The sequence below is a fragment of the Crocodylus porosus genome, unplaced genomic scaffold (assembly GCF_001723895.1).
Source record: "Crocodylus porosus isolate Cpor-Errol unplaced genomic scaffold, CroPor_comp1, whole genome shotgun sequence".
Lineage (NCBI taxonomy): Eukaryota > Metazoa > Chordata > Crocodylia > Crocodylidae > Crocodylus > Crocodylus porosus.
The window spans coordinates 16,602,230-16,624,464 of record NW_017728922.1 but is presented as its reverse complement, the minus strand read 5'-3'; the positions used below and the strand labels follow the sequence as shown (position 1 = coordinate 16,624,464).

The 22,235-nt window shown below is 46.9% G+C and overlaps 1 protein-coding gene across 1 annotated transcript in view; it reads right to left on the bottom strand.

Moving 5' to 3' along the window:
• The window catches only part of TP53INP2 (tumor protein p53 inducible nuclear protein 2), a 58,448-nt gene extending 38,265 nt beyond the window's left edge, over positions 1–20,183 (bottom strand). Inside the window, exon 1 of the mRNA XM_019539735.1 lies at positions 19,746–20,183. The gene's annotated coding sequence lies outside the window, so the exon portion shown is untranslated. The remainder of the gene's footprint in view (positions 1–19,745) is intronic.
• Positions 20,184–22,235: the final 2,052 nt, after the last annotated feature.

Below are 22,235 nucleotides of genomic sequence, written 5' to 3'. Positions count from 1 at the left end.
TGGTGATTTGGATGACCTTTGGGACCATAATGAGCCTCAGTGACAATTATGAATTAACTTTCAAGTTCAAGTGGGCTTGTGTTTTAAAGACTCTCTCTTCAACTAAGTAGGCTAGAAACAACTTGAAGACAGGCCATGATTCTCTGGTAAGTGGTGTGGTCACAATGCCCCAGCAGCAGGCTTCCAGATATGAAATCTTATCCATGCACAATAGGAACATAAGTAATGTACACACACACAGATCCCATGTCAGGCATCCAGTTGCCTGGATACACTCATATCTGTGAATATGATTGCCTCATTACTATTGATACCATGTTGCTTCATGGAGGTGCTCCTCTCAAGCAGCTGTGCAGGGGAGCTATCCCAGTGCTCTAACTGGCTATACCTAAAAAGTTAATATTGACCTCTAGTTCTGTGCTGCTCAAAGGCAGCACTTGTATAACCAAGTACTAAATAAATGCACATTAACCAGAGTTACTGTGAAGTAGTGCTGGCAAACACTTTTTTAATGACACTACTGTGCAGTAACCTAATAATACTGTAGTAGCAGCCTTAGAGGAGGGCAAACAGGGTGACCACTCGGGGCCCCACGCTTTATAAAAAATAAAAAATTAATTACACTGAATATTTGTATTACCAATATTGCATTAAGTAGGGGTGCACTGATAAAGATTTTTGGGGCTAATACCAATTAGCTGAGTTTTAAGGAGGCATATTGGCCAAGACCGATCCAATTTTTGATAGCAGCTTGGCAGCTTGGATTGCTGCCTCCAGCTGGTAAGTCTGGTGTAGTGGCCTTGATCTGCCCCCCTTGCACCCTTTCCCTTCCCCCTTCCCCCACACCAGACTTACCAACTGCACGCAGCTCTTCAAGCTGCCCAGCTGTGCTCCTCACCACCTACATACAGCGCTGCAGCTGCACACATGCTTGGGCCATTTAATTGGCCATATCAGGCCGAGTTCCAATAGAGACAATTTTCTTTATATCGCTGCTGATCTGATATTGGACCAATGTATCAGTGCACCTCTAGTATTAAGATACTTTCATTGCAGTTTCTTGGATAGGGCAAAGTGAAACTGAAATTGAAAATATCTGACTTGCTCATAGGTCATCAAAATTAAGCCTCTCAGGGGCCCCAAATGACTCTCTTGCCCAGGACCCCAACAACCATAAGGCACCACTGAATACTGTACAGTAGTGTTTTAGCACTGTCCATGCTGTGATGAGCTACTACGTAGTGTTATTAGGATTCTGTGCAGTTGTCATCTCATGTAGATGCGCCCACATTGTCACACTGAGAAAGAGCCTTTGTGGCTCACATTTAATGGAAGGAGGAACAGAAAATTCTAGAGGTTCAATTGCAATTGTGTGAATAATTTGCATCTCCAGTACGTTGTGATGCTGGGGTGCTCTTTCCTTAGTGCTGCCATGAGGATGGACATTTTCACATTTAACTGTCACATAAAAATCCTTGAGGGAGCTTTTTAGTAATTGCTGTGAACTCCCTGCATGTCTGGTCTCAGGGAGCTGTTTCATGAGGGCTCATTAAACACTCATCTGTTTAAATGACTCTTCGCATTCATTGTAAAATACCAGAGAACATTATACAGAAACTAGCATTGAAGCTAATCTATGTGGGGCACACACACACCTTGGGACAAGAGTTGCTGGGCAGACAACTTGGGGAAGAGAGAAGGTGAAATTTAGTTTTAAACTAGGGGAAAAAAGTGAGGGAGGGATAATACAGTGTTCAGGTAGGAGGCTTTGCATCCAGCCAGTAACATGGTAGCCAGATTTCCTATGAACAGAAGACCATCTGCTTATCTACAGAGCTGCTGACATCCCTAACCATTGCAAGCTTTATTCTGCATGCTAGGGTTCACCCAGCTCTTGACTATCCAAAAGCACATTCAGTCAAGCTGTCCTTGCTAGACTTCCTACAGCAGTCTCTCTCCAGGTTAGAAACCATTAGAGTTATCGCCATAACACACAATCACTCCACAATCTATGAGTGAGAATTCCTACCAGACTTCTTAGGAGGAACTCAGCTTGCAAGCTTGAATAGGCCCAATGACATCAACAAAAATACTACTGTGGGTACATATTGCAGGATCGGATCCTGTATTAAAGCTTGCAGGCAGCTCTTCATTTCAGTCTAAACTGCTGACCTGCAGCAATTTTAAAAAAGTGGGTTTCCTTGGTTATGGAATGGGATCATGTCCTAAAGACATGGTCAAACCAACACCATGCAAGGTTGGTTGCTAGCAAATGCAGGTGACATGACTCTTCATCCAGTGCCAGTAGGTGGTTTCCCTGGAGGAACTGCTATCAGATGCTGGCATGCTTTCAGAAATATGCTAATATTGGACCAGGTACCCTTCAGCTGATGTCCTTTATCTTGACTTTTGTCCGCCACTAATGTCTGACCTCACAAGCTTGTTCTTTCTGGCTTCAATAAGATGGATGGCAAGACCGAGCCCAAAAAAAGAAACACATGATACTCCTTTACAGTGAACCACCTTCTGCTTAAATCCAAAATCCAGTATCTGCTAATACTTGTGTACAGTTGTGAAGGACTGTGATAAACACTCAGAAGGCACACAATACTACAATGGAAGCAGTTTTGATGCCCACATACACATGAAGGCTCAGAGCACCAATGCACAAACACAGCCAGAATTGCAGAGAAAGCAGGAGAGAGATACCTCAGCAGATAATACCTGGGTCCAAGGGAGCTGGCTTCTGTGATTTTGGGTGTTACTTACAGCTGTATTTTTTCTGAGAGAGGCTCAAGATAGTGAGAACAGATCAGTTTTTGGGTGCCCAAGACTTTAAGGTTGGTTCTTGGAGATTCTCAGCAATTTTATGTGCCAGTGACTTCAAATGAAGTTGTGGATGTTTCACATCTGATAACAAGGCTCTAGGAGGCCTCAGACCGGGCATGCAAGGTCTGAGGTACCTACAATCTGTGGCCATTTATGGGAATATTGGTTAGTGGCTCTCTTTGCATCTGGATCCCTGTCTATGAAGCAGGGATAAATGATGCCCCTTTCATGGATACAAAGAACAAGATGTCTGCACAAGACTCAACTGACCATCTTAGTCCTTATGGTGACCTGGTGTTCCTCATGCACTTGTGACAGGCTGAGGTACATTTCCTCCACTATCTGCAGATACTCTGGGATTTTCCAGAGGCATCACTGGTGACCTGCAGGGTGGTATTCTGGACCAGAGAGAGGGACAAGTTGCCAGCATTCAGATACCAGATAAGCAGTAGTCATGGGTCTAGCAGTAAAGGGCAGCAGTAAGAGTCTGTGCTTGAGTTCCTTTAAAGCTCACTCAATTCCTGTCTTTGACAGTGGTTTGCAATGAAACCAGCTTGCCCTTATTAAAGGCAGTAATGGATTTTTAGACCCTTGTTCAATCAGCTTCTCTCTCCTAACATTTAGTCACTGGAAGAGGAGGAAGGGCAGGGACTGTCTAGGCCACAGTGCTGCAAGAGGTGGGAGCAGGAAACAGGAGCAGTCAGATGGAACCTAACCAGGACACAAAACCCATCAAAGGAGAACAGGGAGAAGCAGATCTGTAGTTCACAAGTGATGGGGGCAGGCAGGTCTTCAGAGGGTGAAGGTGTCCAGGAGACCTATGTGTGCCAACAGTGACAGTCGCAGTTTGAATGCTCAGTTAATAATGTATACAATCCCCATTTGTTCATCCCAATGTCCAGTCCAGTTCATTAATCATAGATCATAGTCTCATAGAAGAGTAGGAGCTCATCTAGTCCAACCTCTTGCTTAGCTTTAAAGGTGGCTTAATGTGGGATCATCCTTGTCTATCTATCATAGGCCCATGAAGAGGTCCTTGCTCCTGGAGTCAAGCAATGTCCAGATCTCAGGTTTCTGTTTGAAGAAAACAGAGTCTCCGGCCTTTCAGGTTGTCAAAGAAAGCCTGAAAACGTAACCCAAGTCTAACAGATGCACAGCTGCCTCCTTGAACCTGCAACAGCCTGAAACAAGAGGTGCAACCTCCCCTATGCATCTCAGTGGACCATTAACTCCAAGTCTCACTTCACTAGGAGTCCTGTGCTGAGGTGGCATTGGCAGGACTATGCATTTGGGGCTTTCCCAGTGATCACCACTCCATCCAAACTGCCAGGTTCATACTGGCAGCAGCTACCACACAGGAAGTCCTCCCTCCTTCAGGATAGGCACTAGCCCAGGTAGATGGCTCATGCAAGTACCTCTCTAGATGGGAGTGGGGCCAGGGATGCCTGCCTACAGTCCCAGCTTGCTCTAATCCAAGTCTGTTTAGTGTAGCAGCCCCACATAGTCTGCCTTGTAGTCATAGTGTTCTGCAAATGAGGAACGCGCCATTTACCACTAAGAGCTAAGACAGTGACAGCTGGCTCTGTAGGTCTGGACTTCAGGGAAGGGCCTGTGTCCTCCGTGTTTGTACAGTGTAAAAGGTCCCAATTCCATTTCATAGATTTCATAGACATTTGGGCTGGAAGGGACCCCAAAGGATCATTGAGTCCAGCCCACATTTCTCGCCTCTTGGCTGCAATGCAACAACTAGTTATTTGCATGAAGGTGCCATACCCAATTTGGTGTTTTCCAGATGAGAAGAAAGAGCCTCTGCTACAAAGAACAGAACAGGCTGGCACAGGTTGGACAGAGCTCAGGGAGTAGAGCAACAAAGACAGGAAAGATTCCCTACCACTTTTCTGGAGCATTGAGTCAGACTTATTTAATCATGTGGGATATGCCCAAAAGCTGCATTGTCTATGGCTGCAGAAAGAGCACTGACACTATTGAGTTCTTGCATTTACCTCTCACTGCATGAAGTTAAACTATTCTGACATGTGAGATCACCTGTGATCATGCTGTTAGGTTTCTCTGGAAGGTATATTAGCTTCCATGAGACCATTAATGCCACAAATTGCCCTGACATCTTCCCTGAAGATCCAGAAATCTGTAAACTAAATTAAAAGTTAGGTTAAAACTGGGAGAGGTGAAGGGAAGGCTGGTGTGCATATGCAGGAAAGCAAGCAGGACTGCTCAGCTGTGTCAGATCCTACACTAACAGTTAATGGAGATTCTCCCTTAGCACAAACCCTAGGGGCTTGTGTTTTAGGAGCAAGGAGATCAGTGTGTACCTCTGCTGTTGCACATTAACAATCACAAAGTTCTTTGGGTAGCCATGATTTTGGTACAAGATCCCATTACCACTCTCCTGCTTCCCTATCTCAGCATGGCAGGCATTAGGACCCATCAGAAATTCATCAACCTTTCACAGAGCCTTATACAGGCCGTCCTCCACTTGCAACATTTTGAGTTACAAGGTTTCACACTTACAACCTTTATAAATTGACACCCTGTTTCAACTTTCTGACCTCAGTTTTGACTTTACAACACTTGATCTGATGCCAAGCCACACCAGCACCCAAGTTCGCTGTGTTGTTCTCCAGGGAGATGGGCATCTGTCTTTTTTTTAAAAAGCAGGCAAAAAACTCCAGAAAATCCTGCAGCCAAGACTCCAGAGAAGACTCTAGCCAAGAACCCTTCAAAAAGTCCAACCAAGAGCCCTTCAAAACGTCCAGCAAAGTCACCTCAAAGAAGTCCTTCCAAATCAATGTGATTGCTATTTACAATATTAATGCATTAATGTAGCTATATCACTCATTTATAATTGATAGAGTACAAAATTCTGGATTATTTTTGGTGGAAAAAAAAGGTTCAGGAACCAACCCGCCATTTATAATATTGTTTCCTATGGGAAAATCAGTTCCAAGTTACAATGTTTTGACTTAAAAGTGGTTTTCAGGAACCAATTGTGTCCTAAGTCTGAGGACTGCCTGTATTTGTTAAATACATTACAAGTTGTCAAGAGCAGAAATCAGTCAACTTCTATCCTAGAACGCACGCTTTCTCCTAGCAACATAGCACAGAAATGTTACCATGCTTCTTTGCACAACACATCACCTCTTAAGTTATTGAGGTACATGAAGATTTGAGGACTAACAAAGCCCAAGCACACCCCAAACAGGGGACTGAGAGCTGTCTGAGGAAGGCTTGTAGAGCACATTCTTTTAGTCTAAATAAATTGTTTTTTAAGTCTTATGGTTTGAAGGTTTTCCCCTGTATTAATAAAAAAAACACAGGGCAGGAGGGAAAAGGCAGTTGGACACCTTAGTGCAGCAAGTGGTTTGGTGAAGAATTATGGGCCACTTCCTTAGCTAATGCAAGTCTGAAGATCTGAGCCCATGGATGCATGAAGGGGCTGCTGAGATGGATACTGAACCAAACGTAGCAACTGCAGAAATTGTTTTTTTATGCTTGTATAACCACGAACAGCCTTCCCTGTCACACAATGTAGCATTTGTACCAGACCACATGCGCTAGTCCGAACTAATCCCCGATGTAACTCCATTGACTACAAAGGTGTTCAGTTTGGCTTGGAAGAATTACACATGTGAGAATCAAGGCCTGTGCCGAAGTCCTCAATTTGTGCTGCTTGTGAGTAGCCTTTGTTTGATGGACCCAGGCAACATTTCAAGCCAAAAAAATAGCCCTGCCTCGGCAGCTATCCCATACTGTGTTCTAGCCATGCACTGTTTTTTTAAGCTGATTTTTGCTGTAGCACAACCTACAAGCATAGTGGCTGGCTTACACTGCAAACCATCACAAGCTAGCTCATGCTTCTGTAGGAAGGGGGTGTAGAAACAGGCCATCTCTGAGCAGGGAGGAATTTGGTTCTGCTCATTCACAAGGGGAGGCAGGCAGGCCCTGTAAGGCTGCGGATCAGCAAAGCCTTTAAGCACATGCACTGGCTTCAGGAGCAGGACCGGATTAACCCTTTTGTCTGCTGGATTAACCCTAGGCAAACAAACTCGTGGACCCCTACTTTTTTCACTCAATAATTTTAAGATGTAAAATAAGCACAGCTGGGCCCCTTTTTCACTTAGGGCCCTAGACATGTGCCTAGTTTGCCTATGTATTAATCTGGCCCTGTTCAGAAGTGATTAAATACTTTGCTGAATTGCAACCAGAAGGAGCCGGAGTGTTTCTATGCTGTCTTTGGATGTTTCACTGTGGAGTGAAGGCTGGTTTATACTAAGTCCATCTCTGAAATAAAGGTTGTACAATGGGCAGTATGACCAAAAATGTAGGTAAGCAACAACACCATGACTCCCCTCAAAACACTGGGTTGATGACCCAAAATAGTCCTGTTTCGAGTGCCAGGGAATCTGAGATCCCAGCATAGAAGAATGCTTGAAGCTGCCTCTTCTGTTACTCTAAACCAGCGATTCTTAAGCAGGGTGCCATGGTGCACAACCAGGTGTGCCAACATGTACATGTGGCTCACAAGATAAATCCAGAGATTTTAAATAGGAATCCATAGCGTCACAAATATTCTGCCCTGCTGTGATCTTTCTGATTTCTTTGCAACAAAAAAAGACTAATATTTTTTCCAAAGTCAAAAAAACAAGTGAAAGTGAAGCACTCCCATTTTTCCTTAAGTCTAAAGAAGCTGAGAACCACTGCTCTAACCATTGAATTTTGCTCAAACATGAAAGTGCTCCCCAAGAAAAATTTCTTCACAGAGTGAGTTTTAGGGAAGGAGTTAAAAACTAGGTTAGCTGAGTACATAGTACAAATAATGCAAGTTAGACATTAACAGAATTGACATTTGGCCTGTCTTCTAGCAAAAAAATAGATGGTGTCCATATGTCCTTGGTGGGCAGAGGGAAGGTGGAAACAGAGGTGGCAGGAGGTTAAGTGACATGCCCAAAGTTACACATCAAGCCAGTGATGAAGCCAGTCACTGAAACAAACTTTGGACTTTCAAACCCCAGCTTTTAACTGCTAGAAAAGGCTCTGTTCCTACAGATATAACTGCTACCAGATGCAGAGTGTGAATATACCAACAATATAATGTAGGCAGAAGTGGGCAGGGTTTTGCTACTTGTTAGCTACTCTGCAGTAACTGCTCCTGTTTTTACTCTATGGTTAATAAAAGCTCAACTGTGGTAACTTACTCCTCGTCCACTGAGGGCTAATCTACCACAGTTTGGCTTCCATTTACAACCCCATAAGAGCATGCACATGGGTGGTCAATGTGGAGTAGCTGACTGTAAAGTCCCTCATCCTTTTATCCAGTGGCAAGTTGCCCCTATATACATGCACACCGATCTGTCTAAGAGGTCCTACTATTTCAGCTTGCTTCCTCTTACGTCTTTATATGCATTTTAAACAAAAATAAACACACAGTAGCTTAATGCTCATCCTAAGTAACCATGTCCTGGTCAGGCTCAACCCTGCAAAAAACAAACTTGTCAGAATGACTGATAGAGGCAAAAATTCCCTGAAACAGTGGTTCTCAACCTTTTTTGTACCAGGACCCATTTGTCAATGTCGAAGACCAGTCCTGACCCAATACCCCTCTCTCCCCACCTTCTGCCCCCAGACCCCAGCCATCCAGGGAGGGCATGGGAGCCCCAAGTAGCCCCTCACAGACTGGAACTCTGCCAGCCTGCAAAGGAAAAGCCATGGTTTCCCATGCTTTTCTTTTAAAAGAGAAAAGGTTTTTAAAGTTTGTTCACAACTCTATCGTATATACTTGCAACCCACTTTTGGGTCACGACCCATGGATTGAGAAATGCTGCCCTGAAGGACATAGGTTTTAGCTTCCTGCCCTGAAGGTGTGATACTAACACAGAAGTAAACACAGTGGAGCAGATACTTAGCTGGTATAAATCACTGATTTACTACTCTGATTTACATCAGCCAGTGAATTTACTTCAAGTGTTAGAACTGTGGCAGACCTTAACAGCTTGTTTTGTTACAGCGAAAGTGTGGCTGAGATCTGGTTTATAGCCAAGGGCAGAATCAGGGGTTTATCTTAATAGAACCTGCCCATAGCAATTTGCACTACGCAGAAGACTAAGAATTGAGTCACTTGCCACTGAAGTTGCTCTTACAGGAAGGCCAGAGGACAGCAGTAAGTTAGCTGTTGTTTACAGTGACCATGTTCCTGCCTCACTTGCTCACCAGGTATTTCTTTCTTTAGCACCCAGTAGTTTGGAATAAACAAGCTGTATATTTTCTTTCCTCACTCCTGTTAAAGGAGCCCTTGAAAACAGTGGCTACACACATGGTGGATAGGGATCTAAATGCTGCATCTAACTATGTTTTTCAAGCCAGATTTGATCTCTAAACTTGCTTCTTCCCTGCATAGAGATAGGGAATTCCACAATGGTGTCTTAGTCTCATGTCCTTTCTGAAGGATCAGGAAAACTATATGGTGTGTTACAATTAGTGGATATTAAAGCAAAGTACACCCAGGAAAGGCAGACAGGGCATTAGTGCTCGTTCTTCTATGTACTCAGGTTGTGTTTTAACTGCAGAATTAATCCAGGCTTTTACTTACGTGCTGCCCCAAAGCCCCTCCTATCTACACACAAAACCCAACCCTGGCACACACAGGGTGCTTTCAGCCCAAGCTCATAGTCTTGTCTGGTGTGGCTGGCTGTAGTCTACCTGAGTTTGCAGCAATGATGCAAAGATGAACTATTCAAATGCCAATACTGCTTTACTGTTTTCCTGTGTGTCCAGGAGATATGTTGTGTCCCACAGCTGACTGGGGTCTTGGTGTCTCAGTCTGCTTCAGACAGCTGTATCAGAGGTCCAATGGCAAACATGGGTGAATACAGCTCCAGGTAGAAAACAGGAATTGAAGTGTGGTTATGCCAACAGCAAAGCTAGGCCAGGCTAATCTAGGTGCCAATCACCACATTAACTCTGGGAGGGTAGAAAACACACTAAGCAGATGAGCTGCTTCTTCATGAGTGAGCAGAATCCTTTCATGTTCCTTCTCTTTACCCCCATCTATGACCCTCCACAATAGAAGATGAAGCCAGTAGCAAAAGGCACTTCCAGCAACGGTTTTCTCTCTAGGAGAGAACATCCTAAGTGGCCTTCCACTCTTACGCAATCCAATCCAAGAAACGTCCTCCAAGATGATGCAAAATGACTCAGGAGTGGCTTCACTGTGAAAGGGTCTAGTTTGAAGATCCTGGAATCTTGTTTCAAATGGAGCGGGTTAGTTTCCTGCTTCAAAGGTTCCCAAGTGGAGATACTGAATCCCAAACATTTGGGGGGAGTGGGGGGGAAGGGGTTGGGTGAAACCTGAAGACCAAGGTTCTTCCTATTCTGCAGAGAGATTTAAGAGCCTAAGACATCTTTCACCTAAGTTAGGCTTGCCCTGGCTGCCTTAGCTAAAATACAGACTGTATGTGCCCCATAGACGGCACAAGTGCAAGCAGAAGGAGGAGACAATGCCAGGCTCAGTCATTCATGATTTAGTGTGAAGAATACACAAGAGTCATGCTTGGTTAAGGATGTTTCCAAGGGTTGTTCCATGTACATTTGTGCTTTTGCCAGCATGGGCCACTGTCCCACTCCCTGCATCTGAGAAGCAGCTGCACTTCAGGAGTGGAGAAAGAGGTTCCTGTATGCAGAACTTGGGAATGAAAGCTGTTATTCAGAAGTCTGTTGTAGACAGACATCTCTACAAGTGCCAACATGACCTTTTGTCTTGATCCCACTCCCACTGAAATCTATGGCAAAACTCCACAGTCTTCAGTAGAGGCAGGATCTGGCTTGTTATTTCCCCATGCCCCTCAGCTAGTGACTCTTTCCAACACAATAAGCAAATATTCTTCTTTGTGCTCTTGACCATCATAGCACTTTTCAGGAGCGAGAGAAAAAGATACACCTTTGCTACTCAGGGCTAGAAGATAACCTGCTCCCAGAGATCCACAGCACACATTGCAAAGTTGTAACATGATGCATCTTGATCCACTAGCTGCATTCAGCTATTCCCTTGCTTGCAGTGGTACATTTCTGAGTTGCAGCAGGTGTGGGGAAATAGAAGGCTCAGAGCTACTGTAGTTGAAGAGAGAGTGACAAGCAAAGCAAAGAATTCCTGTGGAGTTTTAGAGAAGCTTGTTATTGAGCTTCAGCAGGTTTTGGTTTCCTTCATACAACCATAATCACATCCATGGGCGACTGGTGCTGCCTTAGTCAGGGGGGGCACATGCTCCCACTGTGATCAGTCCCACTAACCGGGGGGGGGTGTCCCCCGCGGCCAATTCCGCTGCCCGGGGGGATCCCTGTGGCCAATCCTGCAATGCTGCCGCCGCTTCTGGGAGTGGCTGTGGCAATCAGCCAGTGCTTGCGGGGGGCGGGGGGCACTGGCAGTCCTGCCTGCCCTCCCACCTATTGCCTAAGCAGCAAGTGCAGCCAGTCAGGGGGTGCACACCCATCCAGCCCCTACATGTTGCTACTGATCATGTCAAGGAACCCCATAAAAACATAGCACTCATGGGACCCAGTTCAATCCCCATCACTGGACTTATGTCTTGGACCGCCTGATTTGTAATGCACTTGTCGGGACACTGTTCAATCTCATCTCCACTCTGGCTGGTAGCTGGAGTAACTAGGCTTCCCAAGTCAGTTCTTATTGTAGTGCAGAGGTCAACAGACCATTGATGCTTTGTCCACACTTCTGAGACCAGAGGGGAAAAAATCTTTTCTCTCAAACCTCATACACAATGAACCTACCAGTGAAATGCAGCTGATACAATGGTAAGACACGGCTCCTACACAATCCTGCATCCATCCAGCTGAAAGCAAATAGGACGATGTGGATTCTCCCCAAGAAAGGAAACTGTGGTTCCTCATAGGAGATTCAGTCTAGGGACTGAATCTGTCTTACAGAAAGAAAGTAATCCCATTCTCACTCCTAGGCTAAGTACAGACAGTAAAAAGCCTGAAGCTGAATTGATTCAGTCTTTGCAGGTTAGTCTAAGCTGCAGAATTTAAACTGAGAAACAACTGGGCATACATTTACTTTTGATTCAGGAAATGCAACTACATGCCTGCAGTGGCACAGAAGCTGGGGGGGAGTGGGGTGCTAGAGCATGCCTCTCTAGCACATAACCAGCATGGGCTGTGTGTTCACTACTTCTTCCTGCTGTCCCCAAGGTCTCTGGGATTTGCAGTCCAGAATCACAATAACAGGACTCTGCTGAATTGCTCACCACTTCCTCTTTCTGCTTCAAATCCAGGTGTCTCTGGGATTTGTAGTCCACAGTTGCAGCCAGCAGTTTCTGTAAATTTAGCAGGGCAGGGCAGCTCTGTACTTGGGGTCTGGGGCCAGGGAGGGGGCATTAAATCCACCTTCCCCCAGCTGGACAGCACAGCACAGCCTAGGGCTGGAAAGCATGCTGAGATGCTGGGAGACTGATTTAGCTTGAACCCGCAAGGGGTCTGGGACAGAAGTTTCATAAACTGATTTGACCTAAACCAGGTAAACCTGATGCTACATTAACCAGGACTCACTACTCATCAGCTAAATGAATCTGTCAGAACAATGGATACATGTGAGTTCTGATGGTTTTGAAAATATGGCTCCAGTGATGGAGTCTCAACAACTGGAAGCCGGGCTTCAGGCTCTCACCACTAGTAACAGGTTTATCTTAAACTAGTTTCAGTCACTTTGAAACTGTCTTATGTGCACTGAGCTTCTGCTCTGTTACAGGTTTAAACCAGTTTTGGATGGCTTAAACCGATTTATATGCAACTTCTGCCCCAGGGGTAGCACTTGCCCAATCAAATTGGTTGTCTGGGATTTTTTGACCAAAAAAAGGAAAATAAAATAATAAATTAAACATGTACAACAATGAAAAAAATTCTAGCTAGCTCAAGTTTTTCAACCTTGCAGATCATAGTAATGGGGTCCTTACAATCAGCAATAAGGAAGGCTTGTGGGTAGCTTAGAAGGAAGGGAGCTACTCTGAGCAGGACATGCAAGGGTATTCCTTAAGGCTGCACACATCTACAGCCCTCGCTAGATGCTTGGGGCAGCAGTGGGCAGGGCAAACTCGGCCTGGGCCTGAGCCTAGCTAGCAGGTGCAGCAGGCCCTTATGGTCAGGAGCACACTGCCCTAGCTTGAATTAGGGCTGGAGAGGATAAGTCTACCACCCCCTCCCCTTCCTGTCTGCAAAGCAACTGGCTGCAGAATGACATAGCTTAGCTTGTTTGTGGAAGTGCTTGGCAGGGGGCACCTGCTCACAGCCGACAGCTAGAGGATTACGCTGTGCTAGCTGAACAAACAAAAGCTTCAGTTTTTTTTCCCTCTCCAGCACAAACACAGAGGTGGCTGGTGCCACCAAGCTCCACTGGGTGAAACAAGGTGCTGTCTGCAAGGCATCAAAGAGGACTCCAGCAACCTCAAGCCTAAGAGCATCATCTTGGCATAAGCAAACATAACATCCTGTTCTCTTGCAGGCAGGAGCTGAGGCAGTTACTGCCTGATATGGCATCTCTGCAGGAGCTCGATTTGGGCTGGGACTCAAAAGGAAATGCTATTATTACAGTTTTATGAGTCATGGTATAACTCGACTTGTCTTCACCCTCATCTCTGCCCTCAGGATTCTGCAGAAAATAAGATCAAACATCTCTTGGTTTCTCTCCACCCAGTTGGCCCTTGGCTGCCTGAGAGTAGGGCTGTCAGCAGAGTTGCCTTGAATTCCACCAAAACTGTTCCCCCTGTGCCAGTCTTCATGGCCCTTTTTCTCCCCGTAGCTCCACTCCTTAGGGATGGCTCTGGAACTGGCAGTGGGGGGAAGTGGGCTAAGGCAGAAGCGTCCCAATAGGGTAAGAGGAACATTTAAGGTTCCTCTCACTTCCTCAGTTTCCAATAACAAACTTTCTTCTCCTCCTTCTACAGTACCCTCTGGTGGCTGGACACACCACAGAAAGCAGGCAGTGTTCAAATAACACCCACACCAGGCCAAATTAAATTGTTTAAAGATAAAGTTTGTCATACTGCTTCCAAAGGTACAGCTGCTCCAGACTTCTCAGTATTTTAATCCTGACTGGCTAAGACCTTCCAGCAAGTGACAATAAGAGTAAGTGCCTTAAACAAATCATGTTCCCCCATAGAGCAGCACACAAGACTCAGTTTTGTGAATTGTTGTCACTACAAATAGCCTCACAAGCTAAAAATAGGAAAAAGAAATCACAACAAAGACCTATGATGCACAGAAATCCTGCAGAAGATCGGAGTGGGAATCCATTTCTTTGTGGTTACCAGGAGCAGCAGATCTAGACTCACAGCCTGTAATAACAGTAATGATGCTGATGGGAAATGGCACAGCACTCCTTAAACTTTCCATAAATACTGCACAGCAGGATGGCTACTGATGACTAACAAGAGGAAATGTTTTTCCTCAGTAGAACCAAGAATACCCAGCATAGCTGTCACTAGAGACGTAGGAGGGACAAATCGGGTGCATCCTTGTGATGATCTTTGGGAAATGCTATTTTCAACTTGTTTTGCCAAAAAAGTCATGTGCATAAGGCTCTATTCTTCCCTTTGCTGTCTGTCATCCCCCAATACTTGGAGACAAAGCACAATGCGATGACAAGGAAATTTCATAACTTTCCTTCAAGAGAGCCCTTAAACAGATGTTTTGGAAACATATTAACCCAGCAGGCTCTCCAAGGCCACCTGTTTGGTTTAGATGTGCTACGGTGATCATTTGCAACTATAGGTCCACATCAAGACACAGAACTTAAGCACCAGAGCACATCCCTCTGTCACTGGAGCAAAAGGAAAAACCAATAGCTGACAGCTATCACAGAGTTGTTAGCCTCTATGGACAGGCCGCCAGACAATGCACGTTTTATCAGTCTTTTGTTCTTATAAAAACTCTGGGGTGAGAAGCTTTTACTCAGCCTCTTAATATTCTGCTCACCTAGAGATTTTTTTTTTTTAAATGGGAAACATCATTAGTATGTTTGTTGGCATCAGTGCAGAGCAAATATGGGGAAAGTCCATTTTGCTCCTGGACTTGGTAAGTTTGAAGGACAGTTTTACAAGGTTGGTTAATTTTACTAGTTTATTGTTGTGGAAAACATTGATACATAGAGTCAACTTTTTACTTATTTGTTTGGTAACAGGGTTCTAAATTGATTAATACCGCTCCCTAAGGGAACCTTATCTGTATCAGTGTGATGCTCAAAGTTACAGCTGATTCTTGCAACTGGATACAGTGGACATCAGTGTCTGAGTCCTTTGACACTACCTGGGCTAAGGGGTCTGTCCATAGGGATCCAGTTCAGGGTTATTCAGAATGAATAGGGAGCAAAGAAGTGATTAATTGTTGGAAAGTCTAAGAAGAAAAATGTTTTATTATTAGGATTTTAAATTCAAGGGAGGGAAAGAGTCCATTTTGCTTCAGACTGGACCATTCAGTTTCATCACTTAAGCCAAATGAAATGCAAGGATATGAATAAACACTCTGCATGGTTAAAAACAAATTAAAGGATTCAAGTAAGCACCTTGACTACTTTATAGCGAGGGTAGTAACACATGAAAGGAACACTTTCTCTCCAAAAACATTGGCATCTTACACTGACAGATACCTCTTTAAGAATCCTCTACCTCACATCTTGCTGAACCAAATGGACCATTTTCTGTAGCTGAAGGGGGCATATTCTCACCTGGATGTGAGAAGCCAAGTCAAGTGTAAATTCCTGGGCAGTTACATAGTGCAATATACACCGAGTCAAATTTGTCCCTCACGTGGCTTGACTGAGGTCAGAGGTGCTTACAGAGGATTAATTTGACCTATCCCTTATTTTAATTCCTTGCACATATGCCAGAAAAATATTCATTGGTGGACTTCAAAGCTTGTTTCAAAAGGCAGGGATATACAAATGGGCCAAGGTGTTACTTGTGAACTTTGCTTTTCACCATTTGCAGCTTTGTTTTCCTCCATTTGATGCACATCTTTAAAAATATGACTGCGTGTAGCTGCATAAGGGATGAGTAGGCCAATATCATATTCCTTCAAATACACAACAACTTTGAATTCCAGATGAATGCAAATTTTTTACTTTCAATTTAAGGAAGAAAATAAAACATAAAATAAAGACACATCTGAGGCACAAGATATTTTTCCACCCTTTCCTTAAAAATGGCCTGCATAGTAAATTCAAGAGCGCATCTCATACTTAAAAGAGTATAAAACAGGCATTATGTTAAACCATGTGGAGGACTGAGTACCTGATAGTCATACTTTCAAGATGCAACAGTTTCCAGTCTTGCAGTAAACTCTGTATGGTACTTCCATCTGCTTAAAATCTATTTGTGCCTCAGGTGAGGATGGGGATGGGTGGAATATGGGTTGTCTGTGCAAAACAAACAGCAGAATAAGAGGCAAAGAGGTTCTTTGATAAAATACATATTTTGTCTTGGCAACAGACACTACATATTTGTGCCTTAAAACATTCTGATATTTTGTTATCTTTATGTTCATTCAGATATTCCTGAATTTCGATTACATTATGAAATATGTTTGACTAGTCATTTTTTTAGAGCAGATGTATCCATCTCTCTCCTGCTGTAGGAAAAATGAGAAGAGAATGAAAGAACATTTGTTTTAGGGCAGGATTTTTCTTGATAATACTGGCACCAAGTATGGAACAATGAAAAGCTCAAATGGGATGAAATGTGCCCCTCTCCATAAGCACAGAAGCCCTACCCATTTTAACCAGGGTTCCACTGCCTAGTGTGTCCTTGTCTACACTTTTTACAAAAGTGCTCAGTGCTTATTGTGCTGCCTCTTTCCTACTGACATCCATTGTTTGCAAGGGATATTTCTTGTCATGTGAACACAGTTTTTAGCAGAAGGCAGGGCAAGGTAGCAGCTTGGAGTCTGACTGGTTCAGAGAGGCATGAGGTTTGGTAGGCAATGGTCTATTTTGTCTGCCTCACTTCAGATTAGCACAGCTAACCTACCTCTCACTGCCTTAAGCCTCAACTTGGGGCCTAGGTGGTACTTATTCCTTGGGGGGAGGGGAAGGTGGTGTGAAACTGCCCTGGGATTCTGTTTAATGGGGAAAATGTACAAAAGTGATTTTGATCATGTCCAACAACAGCTTCCCAGTGTTACTAGTGGTGAGAGCCTGAAGGCCAGCTTCCAGTTGCTAAGGCTTCATCATTGGTGCCATATTTTCAAAACCATCAGAACCCAGGTGTACCCATTGTTCTGCAGATTCATTTAGCTGCTGAGTAGTAAGTCTTTATGAAAGCCTGGCTCTAGTGACTGGACATTTACCCCCCCGCCCCGAGAAGCAGGTGTAAATGAAATGGTACTAAACAGGTTCAATAGCCAGAGCTTCATCTGCACAGCTTCTAAAACCCCTTCAGCTGAACAGGGAGCTGTTGTTATATGCCACAACCTTCTCTACACTGGGGAAGTTTACTCAATATTTTAGTGCCTGTCCCTGCATCTCTATCAACCTGTCAAGGCCTATTTAAAGGCTCAGAACTAAGGTGAAGGACACCCAGTTCAGGAAAACACTTGTCCCATGTTCCAAATCTCAGCTCCCAAGAATCGAGTTGTTCAGGAAACTTCAAATAATGTTTGTCCAACAGTGCAATTAGCCACTCAACTAAATACACAGAGAATTCTAGCTCAGGGGTCAGCAATGTTTTTGGGCCGAGTGCCAAAAACACCTGCAACCTTAATTTGGAAGATGTCGCCGTGCCAGTGTGGATGGCAGGGGAGCCATGAGGGGTCCAGTCTTTGTTGCAGCGGCACAGCCCCAGCCACTTCCCCACCATCCGCCCCAAGGCACACATGCCAAGCAAAATGCTTTTGCATCATAGGCCCCCACTGAGAGCGAGCCCTCCTTGAAATTGGCTCTGCCAGCATCACATCACGTTTGGGCTGTTCGCCACACATGGAAATGCCAGCACTTCCACTGTCGCCATAGTGCTGGTGCGCTCACAGACCAGCTACTGGGGGACCACCCCCCACACCCAGCCTGCTACTGGGAGCCCCCCTGTCATGCCCCACTGGTGCCCCCCCAGAACTGAGAGGCACCAGTCACCCATGCTTTGCATGCCATGCTCTGGCACCCATGCTGGGGTTGCTGACCCCTGCTCTAGCTTGTTTCCTTTGACAGTGTCACTGACCCAAGCAGTTATTACACCAGGCTGAATGGATTGCATGTAAATAGCTTCATATTGTGGAGGAAGGACACATGAAAATTTTAGGTCAGATTTTCTTGAGCAACTGAAACATCGTTTTGAAGGATTTTTACACAGAGCTGTGTGTCCCAGGGGGCAGTCAGTAAAAAAAGAACTTCCTATTTTATTTGACAGCTATTTTATTTGACCTCACACATAACGGGTTAGGCATTATATTAGGTTTAACATAAACCCTTTTTCATCTTGCTCAGTTCACTAGCTTAGATGCTTGGTTGGTCGTGACATGTTAATGGTATGGAAGAAAAGATCGGCTTTGATTGATTACAGATGTAAGATTAGCTAGCACATTATATACCTTACATTTTAAAGTAACAGCACCGTAAAGTAACCCGAGTTGTGGCCAGCAGCAGGGCTGTGACTGAGGGCAATTTACTCCCCCACTTCAGCAGCCTACTTCTCCTGGCTACGGGACTCTCTGGCCCGGCTCAGCCTCAGCCGGGCAAAGCCGTTTGCCTCCAAAGACCTCGGCGGACTGCGCCGGTGTCGGCACCGAGCACATCGCCGCCCCCCGCACAGGTCAAGGGAGGACAGCTCAGTGTGCGTGGCTGGGGGAGGGCTGGCCTTGATGACGTCTCAATGTCAAATGCAAATCAGTGCACGTCACCATAGGCTCCCAATCCCAACGAGCCAATGGGGACAGAGACGAGCTTTTCATCCGAATCCGTTGATGAAGAAACAAACAAGGAGAAGGGAGGCGAGGGGAGGCGGCGGCGGCGCCGGGAGCGCGCAGCCGAGCGGCCGGGGGAGGGAGCCGCTCTGCTCCGGGTGCAGCTGCCCGCAGGAGGGAGGACGCTGCGGGGCAAAGCAGGGCTGGGGCAGTTGCCCTGCTCGCCCCCCGAGCCCGTCCCAGCAGCCGGCCCGCGGTGGGGCGGCGGGGAACGAGCCAGGCACAAGCCGGGCCTCCTCGGCGCCCGGGCCGCCCCGGAGCCGCAGCCCGCTCCGCTCCCCGCCGTGCGCCCCGGAGGCGCTTCGCCTCCTCCCGGGCAGGGCGGCTACCCCAGGCCGCGCAGCGGCAGTGCAGACAAAGGCAGCTGGAGCGGGGGCCAGAGGCTGGCCCGGGACCTCGCTGCCGGGTCTTTTGTTTCCCAGCGCGGCCGAGCCCGTCGCCGCTTATGCAACAAGCAATCTGCTCCCACCGACCTGCCTTGGCACCCCCGCCCCCGCCCCCGCCCGGCGAGCCGAGCCGAGCCGGGGGAGGCTCCCGCGCGTCGGAGACAGACGGGGCCCGAGCGCCTTCGCCGCTCCGGCCCGAGCCCGCGGCTTGTAGCAACAAAAGACCAACCTCGCCCTCCTTGTCCTCACGCCTCCCGGCCTCGGCCACGAGCCCGTCCCTTCCCTGTCCCGGCCGGCCGGCGCCGGGCACGGCTGGAGCACAGTGCGCGCGGAGCACAAAGAGCGGCCCCTCGCCGCACGCAGCGCGAGAAATACAAAGAGACCTGAAACCACCCGGCCCGGACACAGGGGTGGCCTTGAAATGCGAGGACGGGCGCAGATCTCAAGTGGCTCGGCGCTCCGGAGATGGTGGCCCGGGGAATGGGCCGCCGCACAAAGGGGCTCGGCGCTCGCTTCCCAGCCCGCCTCCGCGCCCTGTCCGGAGAGGACGACACTTACCTTGCCTTTAATGTCATCGGTTGTTTTGTAAACAACAAGACCACAGGAAAACCCACAAGATTAAGTATCTGAAAGCACCGGCTTTAGGCAGAGTCTGTGAGGTAGTTTAATTGAAATCAACAAGCGACCGGGTCAACGAAAAATCCGAGACAAGAAAAGGATGAGGGAGGCGGCGGTGCTGCTGGGGTCTCTGCTCTTCTCAGAAGAGATGCACCATTGCCAGGGCGGGCGGCGACAGCTGCTGGGTCCGGACCTCCCCAGCCTGCAGAGCTGCTGTTCTTATTTTCCTGTTATTGCTGCTCCCCCAGCTGAGCTCAGCTCAGAATTTAGAACGTTCAAACAGCTGATTGTGACGTCACAAAGGGGCCCGCCCGCCGCCGGAGGAACAGCTGCGGCGGAGCAGCCAATGGGAGGCCGGCGTCGGTTGGGGGCTGAGCTTCAGGGATGCCCGGTGCCGAGGGGCACGTGAATGCCGGCCCCGTGCGGGGCGGCCGCGGCGGGCTGCCGGGCGCCGGGCTAGTAGACAGCCATTAGTCCCGGCGTGAGGGAGGAGCCTACTGCCCCACTTCTCCTGTGCGGATTAGCGCACTGCCGCTCCGCCTTCGCTGAAGATTTTCAATGGGAAGGAGCGTCCTAGCTCCACGCTCACTCAGTCCCTGCGTGCCAGACAGCGTCCGAGCCGCGGTCTGACCCCCGTGCCTCTCCCTAGACGCCCCTCTCTCTCTGAGTGCTCCTGCGGCAGGCACTGGTCCCGGTCTGCTCCGACCCATCCTAGCTGGGGGTAATGACGTGCCAGGAGTTTGTCCTGAAGCTTGCTTTCTTGTTTGTGAGGCACTTTGCCATCCTGCCAGGAGAGGTGCTGGAGAAGCACAAGCACAATGCAAGGGCCTGTTGAGGAGAGCTGCAGGCCACGGCCACGTTTCTTCTTGTCTCTGTAGGGACAGGACAGGCGAGGGACTGACTTGCTAGCCCACCCCCATCCGTGCCATCTAATAACGAGTCCAGTGGGAAGAGGCTGCTGTGCTTTGGAAGCCCACAGCTACTTCCTGGCCGGGAAGACTGAATTCTAAAGCACCTGAGGTCAGTAAGGTTCACTTGCGCCTTCCTGCACAGCCACTGGGTACGATGAGTGAAGTAGGGAGAGAGGGGACACAGTGCTGGTAATGGGGGAAAGGAGACCAGTGAGTTACATGACAGGAGAGGAAAAAAATGAGTGGAAAAGGATCAGTGAAGAGGAGATAGTCCCCTTCCTGCTGGATGCGCTGTCCCTATCAGGGACAGGCAGAGCATAGTGCTAGCAGAGGAAACCAGCTGGGGAGTCAGGACATGGCTGGTGTGATAAGATGGTCTCAGCTTGCCTGACGGAAGGTGAAAGGTAGTGGTTGATAGGAAGTGAGGAGAACGTGAGGGACAACGTTGTGAGGGTTGTTGGGGCTCAGCAGCTTCCAACACAAATTCACTTCCCTGCTCTGAGGCTCAGTTTTCCTGTCATTAAAATGTGGATAATAATATTGTGCCTTTCAGGAAAATATACTTTAGTTGAATACATGTTACTGGGCTCAGTGCAGGAGTAACTGGATAGACCCCTCTGACCTGTGTTACGTGGGAACCATGATCTAATGGCTTAATCTTGCCTTGGACGTCTATGAATTCTTGGGAAGGGCTTTGAGCACTCCAGGTGAACCAGGTGAAATACCTCCTGAACCCCATGCCCTGTCTCAGTCCCTGCAGCTCAGGCAGGTCACCTTGGCTTTGGTTCCCTTGCTACAAGAAGAACAGCTCCATATATTTGATGGTACCTGAATCTGCTTTCCCGACAACAGTGCTTGTCCTATGTGTGAGGTCCTAGGTAATGGGGCCAAATTAGCCCTAATTGCATCTTACTGAATTTATTGTCATAACTGAAATACTGTTTGGACTCCAGGTACCTTCTGATTGAAGGATCTTGCATCAGTGTAAAACACCTCAATTAAACACAACAGCCACATGGGATATTAACCCCCACAGTACTGAGATGTAAACTGCCCAGAAGGGTAATGTTGAAAACCAAATACCCATCAATTTTGGAAGCCACGCTTGAAATGCTGAGAGCGTGATTGTCCGAGGTGCTGTGCGACTACAGCTTTCACTGCCGTGAACTGTAGTGGTGAGTGCTGAGCACCTCGTGATGGGCAGGTGGACATGCATACAAAGATTAAGGAAGCCAACATACAAGTCTTTGGTTTAGACTGACACTTCTTCAGCAACAGCAGCAGAACAGATTACAGTCATGACATACTGAATCCAATCTCTCGTTTAGGTGACAAGGCAAGCTGGTTTTGCTTTGGCTATTTTTATAAGGAATTATAAGAGGATGATGTGTCCCTTTATGAGAGAACCATCAGCCATGTTGAGAGAGCCCAGCTGTGGGGCATTTGACTGGGAAGGGAGTGTCCTGCTAAGAGTTTTAACAAGCTCCCAAAAGGGCAAGCAATGGAGGAGAAAGCAAGT